The 24,883-nt window shown below is 47.3% G+C and overlaps 1 protein-coding gene across 3 annotated transcripts in view; it reads right to left on the minus strand.

Annotated features, from left to right (window-relative positions):
- The window catches only part of LOC119390824 (nascent polypeptide-associated complex subunit alpha, muscle-specific form), a 671,315-nt gene extending 651,832 nt beyond the window's left edge, over positions 1-19,483 (minus strand). For all 3 annotated transcript variants that reach the window (XR_007415556.1, XR_007415557.1, XM_037658534.2), the window contains exon 1: positions 19,272-19,483. The gene's annotated coding sequence lies outside the window, so the exon portion shown is untranslated. The remainder of the gene's footprint in view (positions 1-19,271) is intronic.
- Positions 19,484-24,883: the final 5,400 nt, after the last annotated feature.

The following is a 24,883-nucleotide window of genomic DNA, read 5'->3' on the forward strand; positions in this document are numbered from 1 at the left end:
GGACCAGATGGCGCGGGTGGTGTGTCGTTTCAGTAAATGCTTCCACAGGAACACTCACAATATTCATGGCTTATGTAGACAGATGACCCTGATCGTCTCCGAAGACTTTCTTGGCCTCTTCGCACGATCATTGCATTCGTTATCCCCGTCTTTGCATGTCGGCAGCCTGTCATGGCTTCACGTGACCGCCTATACATGGCTTGTATCGACAGGGAGGCTATACGTGTACAGCCTCCCTCGCGGACTTTTTACGCATGCAGGCTGGGTTAGCGGCAGCTACGATGCAGCGGTGTCACTACGTTACCGTTTTACATTTCGATAGCACCGAAAAATCTCTTTTTCGATCTTATGAACTTCCCGATTTAACAAAATATTTCAAGCACGGTCATCACTTCGTTAAATCGAGTTTCAACTGTTTGCCAAGCGCGCGAGAATGCGCTTAGTAAGCCAGAACCTGCGCCAAATAGGAAATAGAGGCCGCCTTGTGCTTCTCGCGCTAGCACATTGTGACGTCACAGATCTTGAGGACGCCTACTAGGACATACAAAATCCTTGTTGTTAAATGTAAGTTATATTGTGTTCTAAGAGAGCGAAAGAGTTAACATGGCTAAGTGCTGTTGAGGCAACGTGGCCTAAATCCGAAAAAAAAAAAGAATCCGTGACGTCACTGACATTCAGGAGGCGAAGAATAGGAGCGAAACAGCAACAGCACATCAGCGATAATATTCCTGCAGCTTAATTCGAACATCGGTAACTCTAAGGTCGGCGCAGACAACAAACATAACCAAATTTTCTCTTGAGTCTCTAATTTCTTAGAGTGCGTCCCTAACCGAAAGTACACTCCGCGTTCTCTGATAATTAAGCCCGCAAGATATCCAAAACAACACGCGCACAGACACAAATTAATAGTCCAATCACCGGGGATGGTATAATCATCGGGTTTCATACAAAGCAGCACCGGTGTCGGTCAGTTTTTTCCCGATGCCTAACACGCGTCCAATGCGCGTCGTAAGCTTCTTTCGGCAAAGGACGAAACGACGCGTAGCTGTCTTTTCAGAGAGTGATGACATGCATTTCGGTACATATCAAAAGAATTTTGACGTCACTTTTTTTTCGGACTTGTGCACGGCAGCATGGCAACAATTTGAGAACTATACAGCAACGCCTCAGCGCATGAAGGCTGAACCTCTGCATGCTGCTTCCAGGTGCGGCCGCTAGGTGGCCAGCGCTGAGGGGGGAAACAGCATATATCCCCAAGCAGCACCTCCTTGTAACGTGAATCCATACTGAGACGAAAAAGGGTGTCACAACCGAGAAAAAGAGAACTGCATACTTTTGCCAGGCAATGTGCGACCTTAAATGTTTTACACGAGCACTATATTATTGACCGTAAAAAAAACAACAAAAAAGGCTATATATATATATGCGCGTAATAGCGAGTTCTGTATACGATCGGCAATACCATCGATCGCAACACTGCAATGTTTTCGCTGTCTTTATTACAACACGCACTCGGAAATGTTCAATAATTCGCATTAAATTTCTCCCGTTCAATGTGCATATTATTGTACGCGTGTTTTGTAGGTGTGCATTTTTTTAAACTAAAAATACCGATCTGCTTTATATCGCTTTTACTTGGTAATTAACTTGTGTCACCATAAAATTGTCAGTTCACTCGGCATTTATCATCTTACAGGTTAACGAACTTGCAAAATGGCAAGACGAGCTGAAACGACAGCTTTAGGCGACATATTTTTTTCCAACTTTTGCGCGCACAAATATGTGTCGTCATTCACCACTTTTGGTAATATACCATTGGAATAAACTACCGGGAGACATTGCATTAGCCACTAACCATGATAATTATGTTAACGAATCGAAGGTTTCTCTAAATGAGTAATTAATTCTGCGCCCTGTGCTTACTTGCCCATGGACTTTTCGTTCCTCGTTTACTTTATATAACTATATCAGTGAATCCTATTAATGTTCTTTTTCTTATGCACGTTGTTTGTTACTGACCCCCCCCCACCATGTAATGCCCGAAGGGGCCTTTAAGGTATCCGAATACAAAAATAAATGAATAACAACTGAATCTCTTATTCTGCGTCAAGTTTACCGAATCAATTATATTGCTTACGACCCTTTCGAGAAAATAGCTTTTATTGTTTAAAAGGAAATGTGCCCGGGCCAGCGAGTAAACGGAAATGCGCCGCTTTGATTATATTCGCTCGTTGTTTATGCCTTTTCTGGCAGCCTGCCGTCTTCGTATGGCACATTGATGCTGCGAATGCAATATACGCCCTCACCTTCGGTTGACGTGCATTCCGGCACTTGAGCGAGTGGGAAAAAACCACGATGTCGCAACTTTCCTCTCACCGCTTAACGCAAAGGGTCTACCTTATCACTGACAGGGTGGAGCGTCGCAAGCTTTCTCCGCTTACGCATCCTCTCCGCTTTTTTTTTTACACATGAAATATGTTTTTTCGTTTTATGTGGCGTGTTGCGAGGAACAGAAGGAATCTTGCTCCTTGTTCGCACAAATCGAGGGCCCAATGCGCCAGCGCAGATCAACAAAAGCTTCCCCACACCAGACGTTAATCGAAGTATCGAATCTGTGCTCGTTAGTTCTTACTCAGGCGCAAGAAGTTACATGTCTTCAAAACACATAAATCTTACGAACACGCCATGCCAAGTCCTTGTTTCCGATTACATGATACTTTCAAGCAGGCTGCCGCCTCTGGCATGAAGTGTAGTATATTCTTCGAATTAAAAGCTACAGCATCGCGCATCATTTTGAAGTGACGCAAACATGCTGAAATTGATGAAATAATAAATTGCTTCGCCTAAGTCGGGACAGCGAGCAGATAGATAGGCTGCGTAACTGGTAGTTCAAGTCTTTTTGTGACAGAAAATATTTGAGATGATGTATTTTTCAAGAAAACGCATTTTTAGATCAATGGCTGTGAAAGTGCAATTGATCCTCTTGTCTGACAAGGCTGACATTAGCGATACATCGCAATTAACCTATATTTACTTAAAGAAAAAAAAAAGACGCCTGAATTATGAACTTTATGCTGCCTGCCTAAATTAAGAAATTGAGAAGAGTGAAATCATGTGCGCTCCAAACTATGGGACGCATTATATTGGCGTTCCTCTCAACTGAAGTTTTCGAAAAGACGCCCTTTAATATACCGATATTTTACCGGAAGGCCAACCCACATTACATAATGTATTGGGCAGGGGCGTAGCAAGACAAATGCGTAGGAACGCATTTGTATGTGTGCTTGTGTTTATATACATGCAACACATTCAAAATTGAAAAATTGAAGGGGGAAATTGACCCCCCCCCTCCTGGATGCCAGTGGTATTGGGGACCGATATCTGTAAAATAAGGATACAAACTGAAAACTTCAAATTAACAGGCATTGCACTGACTATCGGGATCGATTTGACAGTTTTAACTTTAGAATATGTTCGCAAGTTTCTTAGGAAACGAATTTGACAGCTGTTTATCTATTTCAATTTGAAGTGAAACCACTGTATATCTTTTTGCGCTGCACTTCAACAAACCGAACTGCGTTAACTCTGCCAAGCGATTGTGAAGAAGAGAAAAGAAATAAAACAGAGAACACAAGGAAAAATATGCCCAAGAGAAATTGAGTCAAACAGAAATAAAGAACGACTGACAGAAATGCCTGTGCCGATCGCAGAGGCAAGGTGCTAAAGGAAGATGGCGGCAGAGTATGTCCTCACGCCCAAATCTATTTAAAACGATTCGTTCCGAACCGATAACCAATATTTTCTTCGGTTATACTTCAGTTCGACACCCTGATCTCAGTTTCTGTTGGTTAAATTAGTGACATTATTCTTCATGTAACATCACTGTACATCGCTTGAAGGTTAATGATGCAAAACCACGCCGTCTTGCCGCTCAATTTTACTTTTACTATACTGGTTGACTACTCATGTGAAAACTCATTTCACGAATCTCAGCGCTAAATCAGTTAGTCTTGCGCGCTGCTCTTGCTTCATGATTCGTCGAGTCTTTCTCGCAACTCTCGTGTAAGGCACGCCGCGGAAGAGGAGTGGCCGAAGAGCCGTGGGGATGTATGATACTCCGTAATTAACAAAAAAACATGCTGACGAGTGAGAAAGAGAACCGACATTCCCATTTCCTATGGTCTTCAAAGATTACATTCATAACTTGCGGGTCCGCCTATGCATACCAGTGTCCTGAGTGCTCAGCTCCCGAGTATGCAGCGTATGGCCACCATCTATTTTGGACCTACCGAGTCCCAGCGAAAGAGAAATTAAGCTCTAAACTTGAGAAGAGAACAATCTAAACGCTATGAGAGGCGGGTAATCCATTTGATAAGCCGTTATTTCTTCTATATATGCATGAAAAAAGACTTCCATGCTAATAATAAATTGCGGCACCTGACCGTGTGCCCTCGCCAACCATAGATTATCAGGGGAAAAAAAAAGCGCACTTCAAGAGGACGCACGTCCGTAGAACTGAGGAAGCATCGGGAGCGCAGGTAAATACGCATATTTGGGCAAAACGCGAATTCTTCTTTCATGCCAAACACGTTGCATGTATTAGTGCTGAACACAACGCTACGCCGACAATATATGCACAGGCACCCCAGGGCCGTCGGGTTCTCGTAATCAGATACTGTTCGATATGAAGATTAATTAAATTAAACGCGACGGGCGATTAATTTTGTCAACCAATTACTTCCTGCCACGGCGTTCCCGCGGTGGGAAGTGGGCTTTCCCACGATTAGCAGCGTATGCGCGAAGCATTACAAATCCACCAGTACAAGCGCTAACCTCGGACTACCCGCCGAGACGGCTGGGAATCAATGAGGTCGCGGGTTTAGTACCCGGCCACGGTGGCCTTATTCCAACGGAAGAGCAATTGAAAACATGAAAAAAAGAGAGAAAATGGTCGTGTACACGCAAGGAGACACACCGGGCGGTAAACATTATTGTGGAGCTTCCATTATGACTCAGAAGTTGTACAGGCAACGACCAAGCAATCCATCAAATTTTTCCTTCAATACGTCGGCCGACACCTACCAAGTGCGAGAGCATGGCTTGTCTCGATTAGTCTCCCAGGGCGAATGAGCGAAGGACAGAAGCCCTTTAAAGTTTCAAAAGCCAGCACATTGTGCGAGGCGGCGAGCCAGGCGGGGCTCGACCACCGCTCCATTCAGTGAGAGACAGCTGCCCGTATTAATGCCTCGGTGGCGTGTTCCATTCTGGCCACTGTTCACGGGCGACCTCAGCACGTAACGAAGCGCATGGAAGCAATATGACGTCACGGTGCTGGCTGCCTATTGTGGACACGCACTCCGGTGCAGAGACATGGAGCACCGTTCTATACAAACTCCTTTCTTTCAAAACGATTTGCCTTAGCTCAGAGGCGTGCTACACGCCCCCCCCCTCCCCTTAACGAAGGCGTTTGTCCAAAAGCACACAAGCGGCGGCGTACAACAGTTCACAAAAGTGAGACGATAGGGCTACCTTGAAATACAGTTCGCCGAGCCGTTGCAAGTCGGCCTGAGGCAATTTGTAGAACCAAGCGAGACAGCCAGTATTTTTCTGCCGTTAATTATTGCTACTGTAGGGTCATGCCACGTCCTAGCGATGTATGTTGTTGCGCACTACGGTTTCTCCTAAAGTATTACACGTCAAGACAATGCCGAGTGCACGTTGTATTAACGGCCCACTCCTGTCCTGTCACCTTGTAAAGGTTCCCGTTTTTTTTTTTCCCAATGCGGTCCTTACAGCCAAAGACGACGGTGTCCTCCTCTGAATACTATACTTTGTCCTCAGACGCCAACTGGACTGCACCTAAAAGAGGCTACACTGCTGTGCCGTTTATGGCTAAGAGTGACTTTCACCAACTCATTTTTTTTTTCGCATCGGAATGGCTGACGACTCTCTCAGTGACACTGTGGTAGCGAGGACACATAACACATTCTTCTGCGACCATCCTCGCTACAATGGGCAGAGACAATCACTCGCGGTGGCTCTAGCTCGCATAAATCACAGACCGATGACGGCAGTAACAATCTTGGAATGCCGTCCTGAGAGGTCATCGCGGATGAAGGCGACGAAGGCATTGCTCAAACTCTTCAAGTCAACAGACTTGTACCGGCAGTTATGGACTAATGGCGACAATTTTAATATCTGGGGTTTAACGTCTCAAAACCATGATATGATTATGGGGTACGCCGTAGTGGAGGGCTCCGGAAATTTCGACCACCTGGTGTTCTTTAGCGTGCACCTACACCTAGGTACACGGGCCTCAAACATTTTTGCCTCCTTCGAAAATGCAGCCACCGCGGCCGGGATTCGATCCCGTGACCTTCGGGTCAGCACTCCAGCGCCCTAACCACTAGACCACCGTGGCGGGGCATTAATGGCGATATTGTCACTGTGAAGAGTGTGGATTTGTGCGTGTGTGATCAACTCTCCCTCTTTCTCTCTATCTCTAACTTTAAGACTCCCACGCGTCCCTTTGCCCAGTGTCGGTTAGCACACTAGTTTTTCTAGAGAGGTTAACACTCCTGCCTTTCCCCTTTCCTTTCCCCTTTCCTTTCCCCTCTCTCCTGTTCCCGTTATGCACATTTCGTTTCTTGTTTCTACAGTGTGTTGTTTTTCGACTAATAGCGACTCATTTAAAGGGACACTAAAGTAAAGCATTAAGTCAAATTACACAGATAAATTATTATTATTAACTCTATTTCATTATGTTCGCCATCATAACTTAACTATTACAAAGAGCGAATTAAGGTCAAATGTCAAATTTAGCGCCGAAGCTTCGGCACGTTAACCTCAGTATATCGTCACATTTCATTTTACCATTTCACCCTATTTTGCCGCAATGGTTCAATGCCATTTGCTGAAACTTGCTAATTTAAGACTTTCGGTTCCTTAGAGCACAATGTAAACCATTTTTACCGACAAACAATGACGTAGGCATACGCCGCCAGAATCTATGAGGTCACGGCAAGCTGGTGTGGTATAGCTTCAAATCGGCGTCGCTACCTGCATTTTCTTTTCGCGCGTTCGCTTACCGAGGGACCTCTAGCGGCAACAGTGGCACTTTCGGTGTTAAGAAAGGGTAATTTACTAATACGGAAAATATTGTTTTTCTCTGTCCATTTACGGATCTAAACAAGAATCAAACTAAGCACGAAATACCCATTCCGCACGCTTGTAACTCAAAGAGTAACTCCGGGATGCTTTGTGTGTTTTCCACAGACAGCGTATTGCGCCGTTAGCAAACAAAGGCGCACAGGCGGCATCTACACAGCCATTGGAAACGCGTCATTGTATATAGACGATTTTACGTAAGGCATATGCGCATCGCCACCTAGGGTGTTAAGCGAATGTTTTCTTATTTTGCATATCGCGACGTGAATCGATAAGGCCAGGAAACGTCGAATGCACCAACGCGACCATTTTCATGCGTGGACGTCCGCTGTAGCACTGTTCATTTAGCTGTTGAAGATACAACACGGCAAGGTTAACAGTCCAATATTGCGGCATCGATACCCATTCGCAAAATAGTCTATAGAACGAACTGAGCGATCTCCACGGCAGAACGAATTTGGTGTTGACGACGCTGCAATGCACGCGACACGTTGCGTGATCTGTTTTGCGCACACTCACTTGAAGCCACTCTCGCCGTGCGGTCACTGCACCTGGTCTGTCCGCCATCGATCCCAGCAGGGCGCTGATTCAAAGGGGAGCCTCCGCTATCGAGCGGCCAGAGTCGATAGCCAGCGTTCACGGTCACGGAGGCGCTGGTAGTTTGTTTCGTGTCTATGCACCGCGGCCCCGTGTCAACACGTCCGCATTGCTTATTGAAGCACTCAAACTCACGTGCTCCATTACTCTATATATTCGATTGGTTGTTTGGGAGCATTCCCTACGAAAGCTGCGACAGGCTGGTTTTAGTGGGACACAAAATAGCAATACTAAATCTCTTACAACAGTAACATACTGCTTGAAAAATTTATTGCGATTAGTTACGAGGAAGAATGAACGTGAGGATACTCAGATGAAGATTTCTTTCTGTTTTAAGTTTGCGCCTATTCCGCCATAGCCGTTCGACCAGTGTTACATGCACCATCCATTTCGATGTACGGGATTCTTGAAACTTACTGTGAGACGACTTTTAAGTTAGCGCGAAGAGCGGCATTTGTTTGCTCAAGAACAAAGGCCTCACTTGACGCCGTCAAAATCCAGGATGTCATGGGGAGATGGCGCGACAAATTCGAGGTACCACAAACTTGCTTTGTTTTTTGGCGCTCTGGTGTTCCAAGCCTCCACTCACAATCATGATAATAATAATAATGTCTGCGGTTTAACGTCCCAAAACCACGATATGATTATGAGAGACGCCGTAGTGGAGGGCTCCGGGAATTTCGACCACCTGGGGTTCTTTAACGTGCACCTAAATCTAAGTACACGGGCCTCAAACATTTTCGCCTCCATCGAAAATGCAGCCGCCGCGGCTGGGATTCGATCCCGCGACCTTCGGGTCAGCAGCCGAGCGCCATAACCACTAGACCACCGTGGCGGGGCACAATCATGATAATCGCCATAATCTATGCCAAAGGCAGAACGAAGGCCTCTCTTAATGGTCTCCAATGTTACACGGTCTTGCCAGACTGATCGCACTTTAAGCCTGTTCATTCCATCAGTGCACCTAATTCCCTGCCAGCCTGAGCTGCGTTTCCCATCCATTGGCCGTCATCCACTTGTCCTACACTCGCAATAATTGCGGTCATGTATTTTTATTTCATTAGAGAAACGTAATTAATTAGTGTGTTTTTTTTTGTCACTCTAAGCTTCAATACCACATGGAAATGACGGCGATCACGTGGCCTTTTATCGCCGAGGGAACAAGTTTCAAGCTCGGAGTAAAATCGGTTGTCTTAGATGACATTGTCTGGGGCTGAATGAATCCTTCAGGACGACGTGTTGCTTATGCGGACTGACGGTACGATTGACAGACGCGCGCAGTTTAATTAAACAATAAAATTTTAAAAAAGAGCCAGTGAGTGCCTTTCGCTTTTCTGAACACGAACTGGTATAATGCGATGGCACTGCTTCCGTTCGAAACTAAAGCGCGCAGTGAGTCACCGAATATAAAATGAGAAGCATTTTATAGCCGAATGTCAAAGGAGCGCTCACATGGGACCACAAATAAAACGCGGCAACTGTAGCGGGGCTCTCAGTTGTTGCCCAAGTACAGCATAATATTATGCTGAATGAAATTACATGTGGAGAGGGTGTGCAGAAAATCCCCGTTAACTAATTTCCCGTCATCGATCGTATCAATTACGAATAATTATTTCGACACTAGAAAGGCGTTCGGAACAGCGTCTTCATCCAAGTGAACGACCACTTTCTATTGTTGGACAGCGGTGTAAAAAACAAAAAAAAAGAGCTAATAATTAAACTCAAACGCAGTAAAAGTATCAAGTGCCGATTCTTGGGCGTCACAATGCAAACAGTTGCCATGGCGGCGGCAGTCGATGGCAACTCGGTAACAGTAGTACGCAATTTGGTCATTGTTCGCGTTTCATTCGACCGTGGCCTGCCGAAACACGGCTTGCGGAAAAGGATGAGTCATTCTCGTCACGTCGGAAGTGCGCGTGCGTAGAGGCGTCAGAGCGCAGCCCTGGACGTGCACACACGTGAGCAGGTGCCACGCTATACCGCTACACATGGCACAGCGCGCATCATACGGGCCTCGCGTGAGGGACGACGTTATATGGAAGCCACCTCTACCACCTATACATATATGCGGCGAGCGTGGCTTTCAACCGCAGCGACACATCAGGAGAAGCGCGTTGATGATGATTTGCGCTTAGGTTCCAGCGGAGCCTGTTTTTTTTTTTTGTTTTGTTATTCACATCCCCTCGTTACGCGCACGCAAATCGTATGGCCCGTACGGCTCTGAGGCAAAATTTTTGTTTTCTTGTTTTTTCGCTTACGGCGTCATGTTAGATGCATGCCGCGGCAGCCGTAATTCATGGGGAAAAGAAATGAAACACAAAATAAACAAAAACAACAAACACTCATACACGTCTTGCACGTCGAAGATGTGCAGTTCGCCAAAAACATCTCCGAATCCGCCACTTTCAGAAACTTAAAGAATCGCTGATCAGCGAAATGAAAGGCACCGCTTTTGGATACACGACGCCCCGCCACGGTGGTATAGTGGTTATGGCGCTCGACTGCTGACCCGATGGTCGCGGGATCGAATCCCGGCCGCGGCGCCTGCATTTTCGGAGCAGGCGAAAATGTTCGAGGCCCGTGTACTTAGATTTGTTCACGTTAAAGAATCCCAGGCGGTCGAAATTTCCGGAGCCCTCCACTAAGGCGTCTCTCACAATCATATCGTGGTTTTAGGACGTTAAACCCCAGATATTTAAAAAAACGATTATAATTGTTATTATTTTGATACACGACAGCGTGATCGTTTGGCGAGCTCCGCCTTCTGCCGCAGAAATGTGCCACTGAAACAAGCGAAGTGACGCGGGCTCGTCATTTCAAGGCGAATTGCAGAGCAATAAACGTAGAGCAGGAAGAGCATAACGCCGCCGGTGTACTCACGAAGCTAGGCAGAGCCTATCGTGCATCATCCGTGCTTTTTCCTTTGAAGCCAGTCTTGCAAATGAAAAAAAAAAAAACCTTGCCATCGCGACAGCGAGTTATACACTGCTAATGCACAGACAATAGTGCGAAGTGGCAACAACGCCCGATGCATTGTCTGTCATACTGAGCAACGGGAATAACAGAAATCGTGCACCTGGACGTCGCATTCCTATTTCACCTCACCTCACTTTTATCATTGCTTTCATTCATGCGCCAATTCAGAACTGCTGGGGGTGTTGGAGCGGTTAGCTTCAGTGCTGCCATCTTAATAAAGACCACTTTTCGGCTTAGCGCTACTGTAATGTCGTATAACCGCTGCCAGCTATAGACGATTTTATGTAAGACACATGGGCGCCGCCACCTTGGGCTGTTAAACTTATATTGTCTTATTTTTATATTGCTACGTGAATTAATAAAGCCAAAAAAAAAAAACGTCGAATGCAGCAACCCAATCGTTTTCATGCGCATGCATGAAAACGAGTATGTGGGTGCATTGCGTAAACATATGCCTGGCTCTCGTTCAAGGCATATGTGTACACCGAGTCAATGGCAGGCGTGACGGAGCTAAATAGAACGATGTCCCTTTCTACAAAAAGAAGGCGAAAATTATGCGAGGCCTCGTCTTTGGTTTGGAAGTCGTCGCATCGGTCACAGTCGACTGGTAAAGGCGGGGGGGGGGGGGACACATCGCCCTTTTGAGGTGCGTACGAAATTTAAGATGGCTGCCCAGCGCCGTTATATCGCGAGAAAATAAAGTGGAAAGAAGCAGTGTCTTTAAGAACGAATGTTTTCCTAAGGAATATTGGAGAGGTTCGCGATTGGGCTGGGTATATTGATTCATAAACAGCAGCATCTAGCTTCTTGATTAACCAGACATACCGTGATTTCCAACCAACGTGGAAAATGTCGAGGAACCATTTGTTCTCGTGGCGCATGCGTCACAAAGCCCAAGACGTCCCGCAGTAAGCATATTTTTTGCCACTCTTGGCCTTTGCGCAGTAAAAAGCATCACTTCATCGAGGTAACTTGTGTGGAACTGTTGTGTTCGCGGGATTCTCCCTGTTTGTCCCACTAAGCTAACATCGAACGCCAGCACTGTGCCGTGCTTTACAGGAATTTCGCGCCGGTCGTCAGAATGTGCCCATGCGAGCAATATGATCCGGCCTCATCGGGTCCCGTTTCTTCCGTTATCGGGGGTCCTACAGCCATACATCAAACGTTGAGTTGAGTAAGATTCATTTCATTTCTGGCGATAATTTTTCGCTCGAAAATGTTCGTATTTTTTCCCCCATTCTCGCAGCGAAATGTCAAGGCCTTCACTTCGAGCAGTCGATGGGACAAGACGGTCCCAGTGCCGCAAGTCAAGCTCTTACATGCAAGCGTGGCTATACAGAGGGAACAAGCGAATAAACAAACGACATTTCCGGCGCCAACAGGCTAAGTAATAGAAGATGGAAGGAAGAAGGACGGTCCCGCTTGTTCGCGACGAATCGTAGCGGAAAACGCGCGTTGGAGGCCAACTATTCCGCCGTCGCTGGAAGCGGAGGGCGACAGGTGGGAGCACGGAGAGAAGCACGAGGGTGACTCACGCAGACCTGCACAGCGAGCACGTTTTGATAGCGTCAAGTGTTTCTTTCAACAGCGAAACTGTTGTAGCTCGCCGTAGTTTGTGCGGTGTCACCAGAAAAACGTCACCATGAACCGGCACGCGCTCTCTTCGTCCCCTTCTTCGCCGTCTGCTTCTCTCGCAAAACACAAGCGCCGAATTCTCCGGTGCGGGATGCTGTAACTCTGATGGGCGAGACGACGAGTACAGAGAGAGAGAAAAAAAAAAGAGAAATAATGATAGAGAAAGAGAGAAATTCCAGGCCAAAGAATTTCTTCGTGAGGCGAGATTCGAACCCGCGTACACACCATCCGAAGGCGAGCGGATAGCAGAGCATCAGCATAGCCTTGTATAGTACAGTATAGCAAGGGGAGTGGGAAAGGGAAGTGAGGGAGAGGAGGACGGATTTGAAGGTGAGGAGAAAAGAGAAGAGAGTGAAACATACCATGGAAAGAAAGAGAGAGAACGAAAGGCAGAAACAAAAAAGATGGAGAGATAGAGAGATAATGAAAGAAAGAGAGCGCGAGATAAAGACATAAAAGGGGAAGCGAGAAATACAGAGATAGAGAGAGAGGAGGCCAACAGCTCCACTGCTATCTCAGTCTACGCAAGACGAGTGCGGAGCTGCCCTGCTTTCCTTCTGTTCCTTCTTTTCATCTCACTGCCTGCGTGCTTCACAGCCGAGAGGTTTTGAAACGCGGAGCTATAAGGGCAGCGAATTCAGACTTGCCCATGTTACGCTCTAAAAGTGTTCGAAGGGCAACACATCTGATCTTCCCATGCTGGTAAGCTCACATGAGGCGTCTTAATGCTGCCTCTGTGCTCCACATGGAGCAACCGGCGTGTTCCGTAACTATGTGTGGGTACGCTCCTACGGGCTCTGTGCGAGTACGCATTTGCGATTTCGTCGCGTCGAGAAACACCCGGTATAGAACTTGATCTTCAAGTTAAATGACTAAAGTCTCTCGCTTGCGAGGATGCCACGAAGGCGCTCTGAGTTCTTGTAGAGCAGTGCTTATAGGAAGCAGCTTGCTAAATAGAAAGAATTTCGACATACTATGTATTTCCATCGGTTAATGTTTAAGATAAAAGAACAAAAGAACAGGAATGACACAAAGAGGGTCTTGAACTTTATGGATGCTCGAGAGCCCGTGCGACCACTTGTCACGTGTGTCCGCGCACACTGTGTGAACTTTGCCTGTTCTCGCATTTCAGACTTAGCCAATCTGCAGGGCAGACAGCTGGGCCCAGCCTGATTAGCCTCGATCGCCGCCTTTCGATACCACTCGTTCGCGCGCCCTCAGAATATGACACCCTGAGCCGCTGAAACCACGGCGCGTTCCTCACGCGAAGAGATGCTATATATGTAAGGATCCGTGTTTTAGGGGTTTATTTTTCTTGAAATTCGGAGGCTGTTTTTCGCAGTTTATTTCTTGGCGGTAATTCGGTGTTTATCGGGGTTTATTTATCGTAAATCCTCAATTCTCCGAAAATCGGAGTTTAATTTTGCATTGTTTTCAATACTCCAATATCTTAGATGAAATGATATCTGAACACGGAAACATCAGAACACACAAAGCTTATTTAATTATCTGGAAGGTTTGAACGCACGAACACATACAGGTACAAGCACTAATATATTATTAATTGCTGGGGTTTAACGTCCCAAAACCACGATATGATTATGAGAGACGCCGTAATGCAGGGCTCCGGAAATTTCGACCACCTGGGGTTCTTTAACGTGCGCCTAAATCTAAGTGCACGGGCACACAAGCACTAATACCTGAATACAAAGCACCTATGTTTGTGCATATTATAGCCTTGTAATAGACGCAAGTATACTCTACGACGTCCGTATATTCGATATCGTCTGGCGCTCACGGGGCCCCTACATACGTTGACGTCTCTCGCTAACAAGCCGGCGAGTGTTTATGGGATTTTTTCGGACTTATCTGAAAACACGGAGCCCTATACATAGGATAAAATCAAGGAGGAATTACTGGGTTTGCCTTCTAATACAAGAGTAAGACAATAACTGACGGTTGGCATCTGTCCAGCCTCTAATTTCCCTTATTTCTCCTCCTTCTCGGACGTGTCATTATAGTGGGCGCGGACTGGTGGCCCCTGCGACCTCTTGTCCGGCTCGCCCAGGAGGTGCGCCAACAGGAAAAAGCCGCGGCCGTCGCGAGGTAAACGAAACCTCATCCTTTCGAGAGATGAAGCCTCCAAGACAATATTCACTCGCAAACGTTGTCAAACACGGCAAGCGGCTCCCACGCATGTGTACGTCTTCCGATCCAACCGACATCGGCGTGAGCGCCAAAGTCCGCCGCGTCCATTCTCGAAAGTGGTCAAAACCATCGGGAGCCTAATTCAGAAAACTTAACTTTCGTATAAGTGCGTTCTTCCATGGGGCAGGCGGCTTCGGTAATGATATTTCCCGGAATGTGATTGGCTGAAATGTTCTCTTGCGATAATTTTTAGCGTAAGATGTTTATGTGAATACGGAGCCAGTTCCATTTTGCCAAAAGCTCCGTGTCGTAGGCCTACAGGTGGCCGTTGCGTTCAACAACGATATTCTGCACATCGCAGGGTTTCCACCTGTCCGGTTTTAGACCGGGCGGGCCGATTTTTTTACAAAGCGGGCCGGTTGCCGGTCCGCACCTAATACCGGCCGCCAATGGCCGGTTTTTTGTTTTTGTCATAATATCGCAATTGTTTACTTTATGGGGCGTTTTATCGGTCAGTTCCACAACTATGACGGTAAATATTTATCGTCAATCACCAAAACTCTTACGCTATTAGTCAACCACTTTTTAAGATCCCTTGCAGTGCAGCGATCATTGGAATAGGGCATGCTATGGCGCCTGTATGTATACATGAATATCCGACATGTTTGTGGGACATTCATGGTATACATCTTAACGTTCGTTTGTGTCTACGATCTCAGTGACCCGGTAGATTCAGACGCAAACAAGAGCTTTTTATGGACGAAGTATGCGCGGTTCCACTTCAGTGCAGCACATTTGAAGCAATAACGAAAACCTCAATTACTTTTAGTACAAGTGTCGTTCCAATAACGGGTATTTTTATGCCACGATTAAACTAGGTTAGCTCGGTTATGTTTTTATGTAAATGTACATTGAGTTTATTTTGCTCAAGGAAAGCTATGCTACATTGAATGGTACTGCATGCCAAAGAGGCGTCTATTGTTCAGCATTCGCCCTTCGGGGAAAGGTTGCAACCCAATGCACATGCCATGGCTAGAAATGCCATCCTCTGCAAAAGTGTGGATCTGTACACCCTCCTCTACGCAGACTGTCGTTCAGGCACCATATATTGCCCACAGAAAGCAAATTATTGCCTCGATGGTATAAATAGAGTTGCGTTGGGGTATTATTAGGGCGAAAACCTTAAGCGTTGAGCGAGCCCTTGAGCGAAACACGGCAGGCGAACGAAGTGGTACGAAAACGCACGTGACGTACCTAACTGATGACGTCATACTGGATGTCATAATGGCTTCAGAGATCGCCAAAAAGTGTGACGTCATCATGAAGTCACATGACGCCATAGATTGACATCGATCTGTCAAAGGAGTGCCAATCGCGGAGTGCAGAAAGCTCCAGTGGATGGGTCACACTGCGACTCGTGATGTCTTGAAGAAAGCGTGCTTCCTGACTGTACAAATTAATGCATTACCAAGTGCGAAGCAGGCGTTGGCCTTTTAGTGTAGTGCAACATGCTGTAGTACCTTCCGTTTCTCTCGACGTTTCGTGGAACCAGTGCAATTCGGACAGTAAATGCATGCATGCACTGGTTGTAGGGCCACGAGGTAGGGGAACCGCTCGAACTGGGAATTCTTACGACTGAGCATGCGCAGTCTCAGATATGGCGTGTCTGCGCGCGCTTATTCTGTCTCCCGTGGGCTAACGCTGTATAGAGTGCGCGTGTTTTCCTTTTCCGCCTGAATACCTGTTCGGTCATGGCACGCCTGCTGCATCCTCGTAATGTGCACAAATACGAGAAGCGGTGCAGCTAACTCAAGGACAGGACTGCTGCGTGGAACACGCTGACGTCGAAGGAGCCACGCCGCGAATGCATCGCACGTTCCTTGGGGCCGCCCTCGTTGCGCCTGCGTCGTCGCGACACATCCTCTCGGGAATCGCTGTACTAGCATCCCTCTTGGACGGTATTGGGTTGACAGAATCGCCACACATTTTCATTCAGTCAGATAGGTCATTATTCCATCTTTAAGGAGTACCCACATCATTCTGAGGTGTTACGAACCGGGCATTTCTCGTTTCCTTGGCATGCAGTGTTAACGCTCTCCGCAAATACGTATAAAACATTTTAGCTGCACTTTAAAGTCTTCGTCGCCCACCATCTGCAAGCGAGCACCGCCGCAAAGGACTTGATCGAGACGAGTCAACGAAGTCGCCGACATCGCTGTACGACCATTCAACCGTCGTTATTTACGTGCACCACGTGCAGCTGCCGGCAGACGTCAGATCTTCTGCTATAGTACGTCACGAGTTGCCCTCCCCACGTGACTTAGAGACCTACGTCAGACTATGTTGACACGTCACTGTGAAACACCCCCCCCCCCCCCCAGTCCCGATATCGCAACCGAAAGTGGTTTCGTAAGGTAGCAATACTTGAAATATGTCCAATGCATACGAGGCACCACAACACTCTGTTTAAGGTTCTCCAAACCCGTTTCCTATTCGGAACACCAACACGAAAATTCATAAAAATAGTATCAGTACTCCTATAAGTTACATTCAGTTATGGGAAGCCGAGGTTTCGTTTCGCGCGACACCAATCAAGAAGCGTCGCTTTTAGAAATCACATTACAAAACGCCACTACAAATACAACATAACTTTACCAGTACTCTAACATCCTTCAACGACGCAAAACGAGACAGGTGACGACGCAACGCCTTCAGATTCCGGTACCAGCCCGACGTGACGTCATTAATTTCGACGGCGGTCTGCTCAAGTCGACTTTCACTTTGCAATCGATACCCACCGCGGTGGTCTAGTGATTATGGTGCTCGACTGCTGACCCGCAGGTCGCGGGATCCGATCCCGGCCGCATTTTCGATGGAGGCGAAAATGCTTGAGGCCCGTATAATTAGATTTAGGTGCACATTAAAGAACCCCAGGACGTGGACATTTCCGGAGCCCTCCACTGCGGCGTCCCTCATAACCACGTCGTGGTTTTCGGACGTAAAACCCCAACAATTATTATTTGTAATCGGTGAACAGAAACTGCAACATGTCGTCAGCGACACAAATAATGAACGCAACAAGTGTGGAGAAACGAGCTGCACTCTATTGCAGCTCACTTAGTTTTCTATGAAGAGTGGAGAAGATTCGCAGGTCACAACGGCCCGAGTACGATAATTAAATAAACTGGGCATATCATACAGTTTGTCTTCTACGAGTCTCCGCGTTGCTCCTAAAGTGACCAGAAAGCATCCTTGAAACAGTACTTGATAAGACCAATGTGAGTTAGCGTTGCTGGCCCTTTAAGGCACGAATCAGAGAAAAGGCATTCCGAGTGATGATTACAGCGAGGCAGCCTTTGTGGAGCACCGCATGCATTCCGCCCGAGATGCCCGGCCGAAACCTGACTTGACTTTCAAATATGCGAACAGGGAGGCGCACCAGGGGGGTGCCCTTATTTATTCTACTCGTAGCTAACACGGATCGCAAGATATGCACGCCACGGCACGTAATCGTTTGTCAGAACCCAAGCACTTCCTCTTTCTTTTTTTTTTTCAGACTATTTGCTCTTTCCCAATGCACATGACAATGAACACCGTACTTGTTCGGTGCTGTAGTATGAGTAACGACTAGATGCCCCCCCCCCCTTATTTTTTCATTTAATTTACTTGGATGACGATCTACCACGTCCCGCTTTCCTGCAATTTCTTTTCCTTATGACACCTAATCCATGATGATTCACGATAACGACAATTAAAGGTCATACGTCGTGCGAGTGTTACGCTTCTGCCACATACCGCAAGCGCGCGTGTAGTGATCTAAAGAAAAGAATTCTTGCACTTAACGCCAGATGATGGGCCCATTGGCTCAACAAATGGGTGACGGTATTCGGATAAACCTGTTTTATTTATACATTGCAGAAAAGCGCTGATTAACGATGAAACAATACTTGCAGGTGTTTGCACGTAGAGAAATCTGGCTATAGACTGCCGTCTGCCTTTCATTCTCACGAAGCAAACATCTCTGACGAATGCCCAAGCGCACTTGTGAACATTCCTAATCACGACGCATGCAGCACGAAAGCACTGTCGCGCGCTAAGTAATCGCTTTATTTCTGGTTGAGGAGCATGCGGAAGGAGACATATATCTTGTTACATTGGCTGACGAACTGCTGCAGCAGCTAGAAAAACTGCAGGAAGATGAAGGGCCACAAACATAGCCCATTAATAACGGGATGTGTGCTACGTACAATATAGTTGCGTTCTCAGTATTTATCTGGACCGATGTATTTATCAGGGTCTGGTCTGGTTCCTGAGACTGCAAGCCTCTGCGTTCATAATTTCGTTCGGTTCCGCCAGCATAGATGAACAACATATTTATCTCATCCGTCAAATCGACAAATCAAGGTGAGTTGAGAGGCACTGCATTCTTTTCTGCTGGGCCCCATGCGATCGAAATAGCTTAGCTGATGGGCCACTTGTAGCGCTCGGTAAAAAAAAAAAAAAATGTAAGAATAGAGGGACATAAACGCAGATTACAGCGCGATCGCGCTGCGCCGTCCCTGCCGCTTGATCAGAACTGTCAGTCACGACGTCTGCGGATTCCTCTGCTTGCTCAGCAAACGATTCCGCAGACGTTTTGTAGAGCGAAAGACACGAAATATCGTGGGCGGCTCGCTCACTTCGAGTCGCACACGTTTAAATAAACCACAGATAGTAGAATATGTCAGAAAGCACGTCGAGAAACTCACGGTCAGTCGATGGGAGAAATCCGCGTTCGCCTCGCTGCGGAAGGAGGCTGGGTCACGCAGTTCAAGCACCCGCGCCGCCGCGTGTATTCATCCAGATTCGACGCGTAGGCGCTCCCTCCGAAACAACCACAACACGCGGGCGTGCGTGTGACGACAGCACCCGCAAAACAGAAGCACACACGGCCGTGCGGCGAGACTGACGAGCACCGTCTGAACCTCCGAGGGCTGCGTGGCCCCCTCTCGCACAGATGGGGAGGGGAGAAATCACCGGCGGCGCCACCTGGATGCTCTCCCAGCCAACCTGTACTTTCGCCTCTCCCGGCCTTTCGCTGCGGCGGCCCCGCGGTATGTGAGTCGCCGGACCACCTGTTGTTTCACTTGGCCCGTTGCTGCACGCGACTCTGCTGCCGCGCGCTATTGGAGTCCACTTCGCGGCTCGCCCCAAGTTGACGATGCGGAAGGTCTAAAAATATGGAATGACAAATACAAAACAAAAAAAGTGCTCGCACACAAAACAAGCTATATGCGCAGCCCGGTGGAATAGAATATACCTACTCCCACCGCTAATACTTCATTACAGAAGCGACGCCGCCAAGCTCTACATTAGGAAAGGGTCGGGAACCGTTTATACCAACACCGCAGCAAAGTGTACCGGTTTCCACGTGAAGTCGATGGACAGTTACAGTTTAGTGCGCTTAGCGGAATAGCGGGATCGAAATGCGCATGCGCAGCACGCTATACGGCTCGTAGCGTACGCACGCTATTTTTCAGATTAAGCGTCACCGTATTTGCGTAGTTAGCGTAGTGTACGTAAAACATGGCAGTGGTTTTGATCGCCCGCTTCGAACTTAATTTAGCGTTGATGCGGGCAGATCCAGTTCTTTCGTAGCGAACTACTGCGTAAAATGGCTTCGATTGCCTTTGGGTAGCTTCGACGAGCTAGTATTACGGATAACTTAGCGTTGATTTTGAGATCGCTTCTCATTTCGAGCGTCCCTAGGCCTAACTAGGAGATCGGAGTAAACAAATGTGCAACATATATATTCTTCATTTTGATGCGTGGTTCATATTTATTTTATTTTATTGTTACTAAAAAAACTAATGATATTGCTGCGTGCGGGGATACAGGCGAGCATTCTCAGTTTTTTGTTACGTTTTTTTAACGCATTCACCCTCCGCTAAGTGACAACGCTGTCACAGCTTGGGCACGTATACGCTATCCCGCTATACTAAAACGCGCTGTCCGCAACGAACATTTGTGGCACGGTAACGCTATTCGCTTAACCCCCGCTATCAGGCTAAGGCTAAACTGCAGCTGTCTAATGTCAAACTACAGCTCTAGCAAGGAACCTTCCACATTGAATCAGATATTTAGGCACCCTAACACCCATCACGTGGCTGCTAGGGGGAGGGGGGAGAGACAACAGCAGTATTGCACATAGTCCATAAGGAACGTAAAAAGTCCATAAGAATTGAGAACACTGTTCATACCGAGAAAGACAGCTCAACGCCACACATGACACCGATCGAGCAAGTAAACAATCTCGTCATCGTGGCCAGCCTATCTTATGTCCACTGGAGAGATATGCGACTGCGCAAAGGTTGAGTTGCTGTTATGCAGTGAGTAAAAGAAATATCTTTTGATAGCCGAGGGTTCAGAAGATGTTCTTGCGTTTGAAAAGCGATCAGTTCGCCGGCTACCAGGCATGCTTGGTTGACGTTACATTTGTATTATTCTTCGCCCCACAATGAGCTTCTGTTTTTCATATCTGACTAATTATAATTGTTCGGGTTTAACGTCCCGAAACCAGCATATGATTATGAGGGATGCCGTAGTGGAGAGCTCCGGAAATTTCGACCACCCGCTGTTCTTTAACGTGCGCCTGAATCTATGTACACGGGCCTCAAGCATTTTCGCCTCCATTGAAAATGCGGCCGCCGCGGCCGGGATTCGATCCCGCGACCTTCGGGTCTGCAGTCGAGCACCATAGCCACTAGATCACCATTGCGGGTTTCATTTATGACTGCCTTGACAGTTTTGGTGTTGTTGCCTATCAGAACGCAGCAGGCATGTCTGTGGAATGTTTTCTGAAACCGTTGGGCATGTACTTTAGGTCGTTTATTTGCATCAACAATGAACTTCTATTAGATTGGGCGTAGTACCAATTCGTATTGATTCGTTTTTGTCTGCCCTAGACCGCACCAACCACGATCGCTTAGACTGATGTAAAGTTGCAAGAGTCTTCCACCATGTGGAAGGGTTTTTTTTTTTGTCTTGCTCCAGTCCGATGCCTCTTCTGTCCTTGAATAATGTTTCGGACATTTTTCGCAACTGTCTTTCGCCGCTTGTTTTGACACATAAGGTTCTTGAAGGCGTGTCTGTTAGCTTCTTGGATCTTAACGTACTGCTCCAATCATGAATGCCAGCACGCCATAGCTCCCAATCGGATCTGCGCATTCGGAAGTTGTAAAGCGGGCTATTGCGAAGACTCGCTACACGTGCTTTGTGAAGTTCTTTCCATCACAAGATTCTGTTTAGCTTTAGTAAGCACAGTAAACTCCTGACTAACGCTACGTTCCCTTTGTATGTTTTGACAACAGATGCGGATTGTCCGCTGAAAGAAACAAAAAATTGGCCTAGGAAAGATCGCTCGTACTCGTGGAAGCCACAGGGGGCGAGACAAATTTTGTCATCATTCCGATATCCATGGCGTGGCCCACAACCAGCAATGAACAGCTGGCAGATGCCATGTGGATGTAGAATTCTCTGCTCGAGATACGCTGGCCAGACCGTGCTAAACATCGTGTGGCAAGGCTAAGCACCGGAATAACTTCGGTCCTTTCACTGAAAGGGACAGTAAAGGCAAATAACAATTTATGTCAGAGTGAAAGCCCAATGTATGACAACTTCTAAAACGGCCATATTATCAACAGCAGTGCCCTACTTACCGAGAAATTAAGCTAAATGTATCACATGATGAGCGCCACGAGTGGGACATTTTCGAAGTGATCCCGATGACGTATGGAAGTCGGTCTACAATAAATCAGTAGTAATCAAACTAGCAGCAGTAAAAAAAGAACATTCCGAGCATCAAAAGACGTAATAAAATGCTGTTTGTTCGTTTCCGCTTGATTCATGGAAAACAAAACCTCCGTGGCGTTGCCATGGGGAACGGCGCGCGTGGTTCAAAGGTTCCGTTTTCGCCGAACTGCGCCTCGCCCGTCTCAGTGGTAGTTTCGGGATCGCGTACTGCCGTGCGTGTTTTGCGCGCTCGTGAAAGTCGCTCTGACAGAAAGTTCGACAAAATGCCGCATGCGTGTGATATCGCCGGATGCCCGAATGGTGCACAACGCCAGTGCTGCAGCAAGGAAACCGGTGTGTCTTTTCACTGGGTGCCGCGGAATGAACCTTTACGCTCGAAGTGGCTTAGTGTCATGCCATTGCGCCAGTGTGCTAAACAGTCAAAACCTCTGCGTGTGCGCTCGCTGCACTTTCGTACTGAGGATTACGAGACCAACCGCAACTTGGTGAAGGCTTTGAATGTGCCCATCCGAGCAAGTCTTTGCCGCAGCGCCGTTGTTGCTACTGTGGGTCCCGCTACTTCCGCTCGGCTGCTACTAGTGTCGGCGGCCGCGCAGTAAAAGCGGGCAACGTTGGGCACGGCAGCAGTGACGTATGAAAGTCGTATTTTCAGGCGGGAGATTTGAAGCGCGCTTACGCGATGCGGACCACTAAAAACGTGATTTTATTTCAAAATAAGCACTTCCTTGGCACAAAAACAGCACTACGAGGTTTCTGGACCGCTATTTCAACAATCAACGTCGACTTAATATTTGCCTTTAGTGTCCCTTTAAGTGGTGGTGTATTCTCAATCCCTGTTTTGCGGAAAGAGTCATATCGGCCAAACTGGTCGGTGTTTGTATGGGCTGCTATACATGAGCCCGCTTTTTTCGGAGGAATTTGGCCACCTTGTTATGCACTGCCTAGACTGCGGCTGCGTTCCCGTCTTTCAGCGTTGTGCTCTTGTAAGGTGTAACAGCTGGCACTAGAAATACTCGAGGCTTTATAAATGGCTTGGCTAGGCAACATGTGTGGACACGTTTGTACGCGCAGTTTGTTCGATGCCCAATGCTGGAGCTTCATAATCTGGTCATTTTATCATTGTTTTACCATTTTTCTCCTTTCTTTCTATCGTTATAGACTCGCGTAACTATATGTTGTGCGGAATACACCTGGTTGCGGGTCAGTGCTGTTGTCTGTGTCCATCTTTTACTGGCCTTCGGTCTGTTGCACTGTTTTAAGTTGTAGTTGCGTAGGCCAGTTGTCGTTTGGATGCGACTACAACAGTTGCACGCATAAGACATGAAGAAAGAAGAATGCAAATACCCACGAGAAACGTAAAATGACTACCTTACTCAATGCAACTATCTCGCTTCCCCCCCCCCTTTTTTTTCCATTCCATTCCTCCATAAGCAAAAATGACGTATTTGTGAGATTCTGGGGCTTATTATATGTTATCTCTACTTGGTCATTCATCACAGCACGTTTACTGTTATGCGTGCGTACTATATGCGTAACCAACAAAGCATTGGTAGGAAGCATATTTTTCTTCATTCGTAATTCTGTAAAACAGCAAGGACATTGAGTAGAGCGTCGATTGTATCTCGGAATATTGACGCTGTGCACGCTGTGCGGTCATATGCGCTGTTGTCACAAAACGCCATTAAATATCAGCGAGCGATAGCAGCTGTCAGTGTCGGGCAGCATGCCTCCTCGAAAGCTAAGCGTCTACTTTCTCAGACCCCGTGCGTCAGTCGTGTGGACCGAAAGGCAGAGTTCGGAGAATTCCCTGGCGCCGATGGCCTTACCACGTGAGGAGGGCGACGTTGCTCTATACGCCGGATGGTGCGCTTCAATGCGGGGCGGTGTTTAATCGGCGCGTTCGCTCCGTGGTAGACTGCAGCGCGCAGGCGCAGTAAGCGTCGCGGTCGAGGACACTGCATAGCTCGGCCTTGCCCAGCGTCACTCCAGCTGTCGCCCACGCAAACACGGAAAGTGCCCCACGTCGGGCCGTGTGCGAGACAGCTGTTGCCGCGCGCAGTCACATCTGACCAAGCGTGACGGCGAAGGCCGATATTGAAGAGAACCCCTCGGTGGATGCCATTCCACGTAGTGCATATGAATAGACACAAAAAAATAAGCAGCAGTAACAAGGCAGGAAAGTCGCTCACCCTGGATCAGCGAATCCCTATAGAGTACAAACTTTTGGGCTAGTTGGCTCGATACATTCCATGCATGTTAATGCATGTGTAATTTGTGTAGAAACATCGACAGGGATACACGGAAGATAGTCGAGGCCAGTCAGATAGTCAGATTGCAATCAGATAGTCTGATTGCAAGAGAAGGTGCCAACTGTGTCAACGCCTCCTCGGTTACTCTGAACGCAAACGAAATCGCATATCTGGATGATGCTGGCCTGCATGTGCGATACAGTTTTACTGCTGTCCTCGTCCTTGTTATAAGTACAACACGTTTCAGAAAAGTAAGCATCGCTTGTAAGTAGCGCGCGTTCTGTCCTCTTCCTGTGTTTTCGGCCCTATAAATTTATTGA

This window comes from Rhipicephalus sanguineus, chromosome 1 (assembly GCF_013339695.2).
Source record: "Rhipicephalus sanguineus isolate Rsan-2018 chromosome 1, BIME_Rsan_1.4, whole genome shotgun sequence".
Taxonomy (NCBI): domain Eukaryota; kingdom Metazoa; phylum Arthropoda; class Arachnida; order Ixodida; family Ixodidae; genus Rhipicephalus; species Rhipicephalus sanguineus.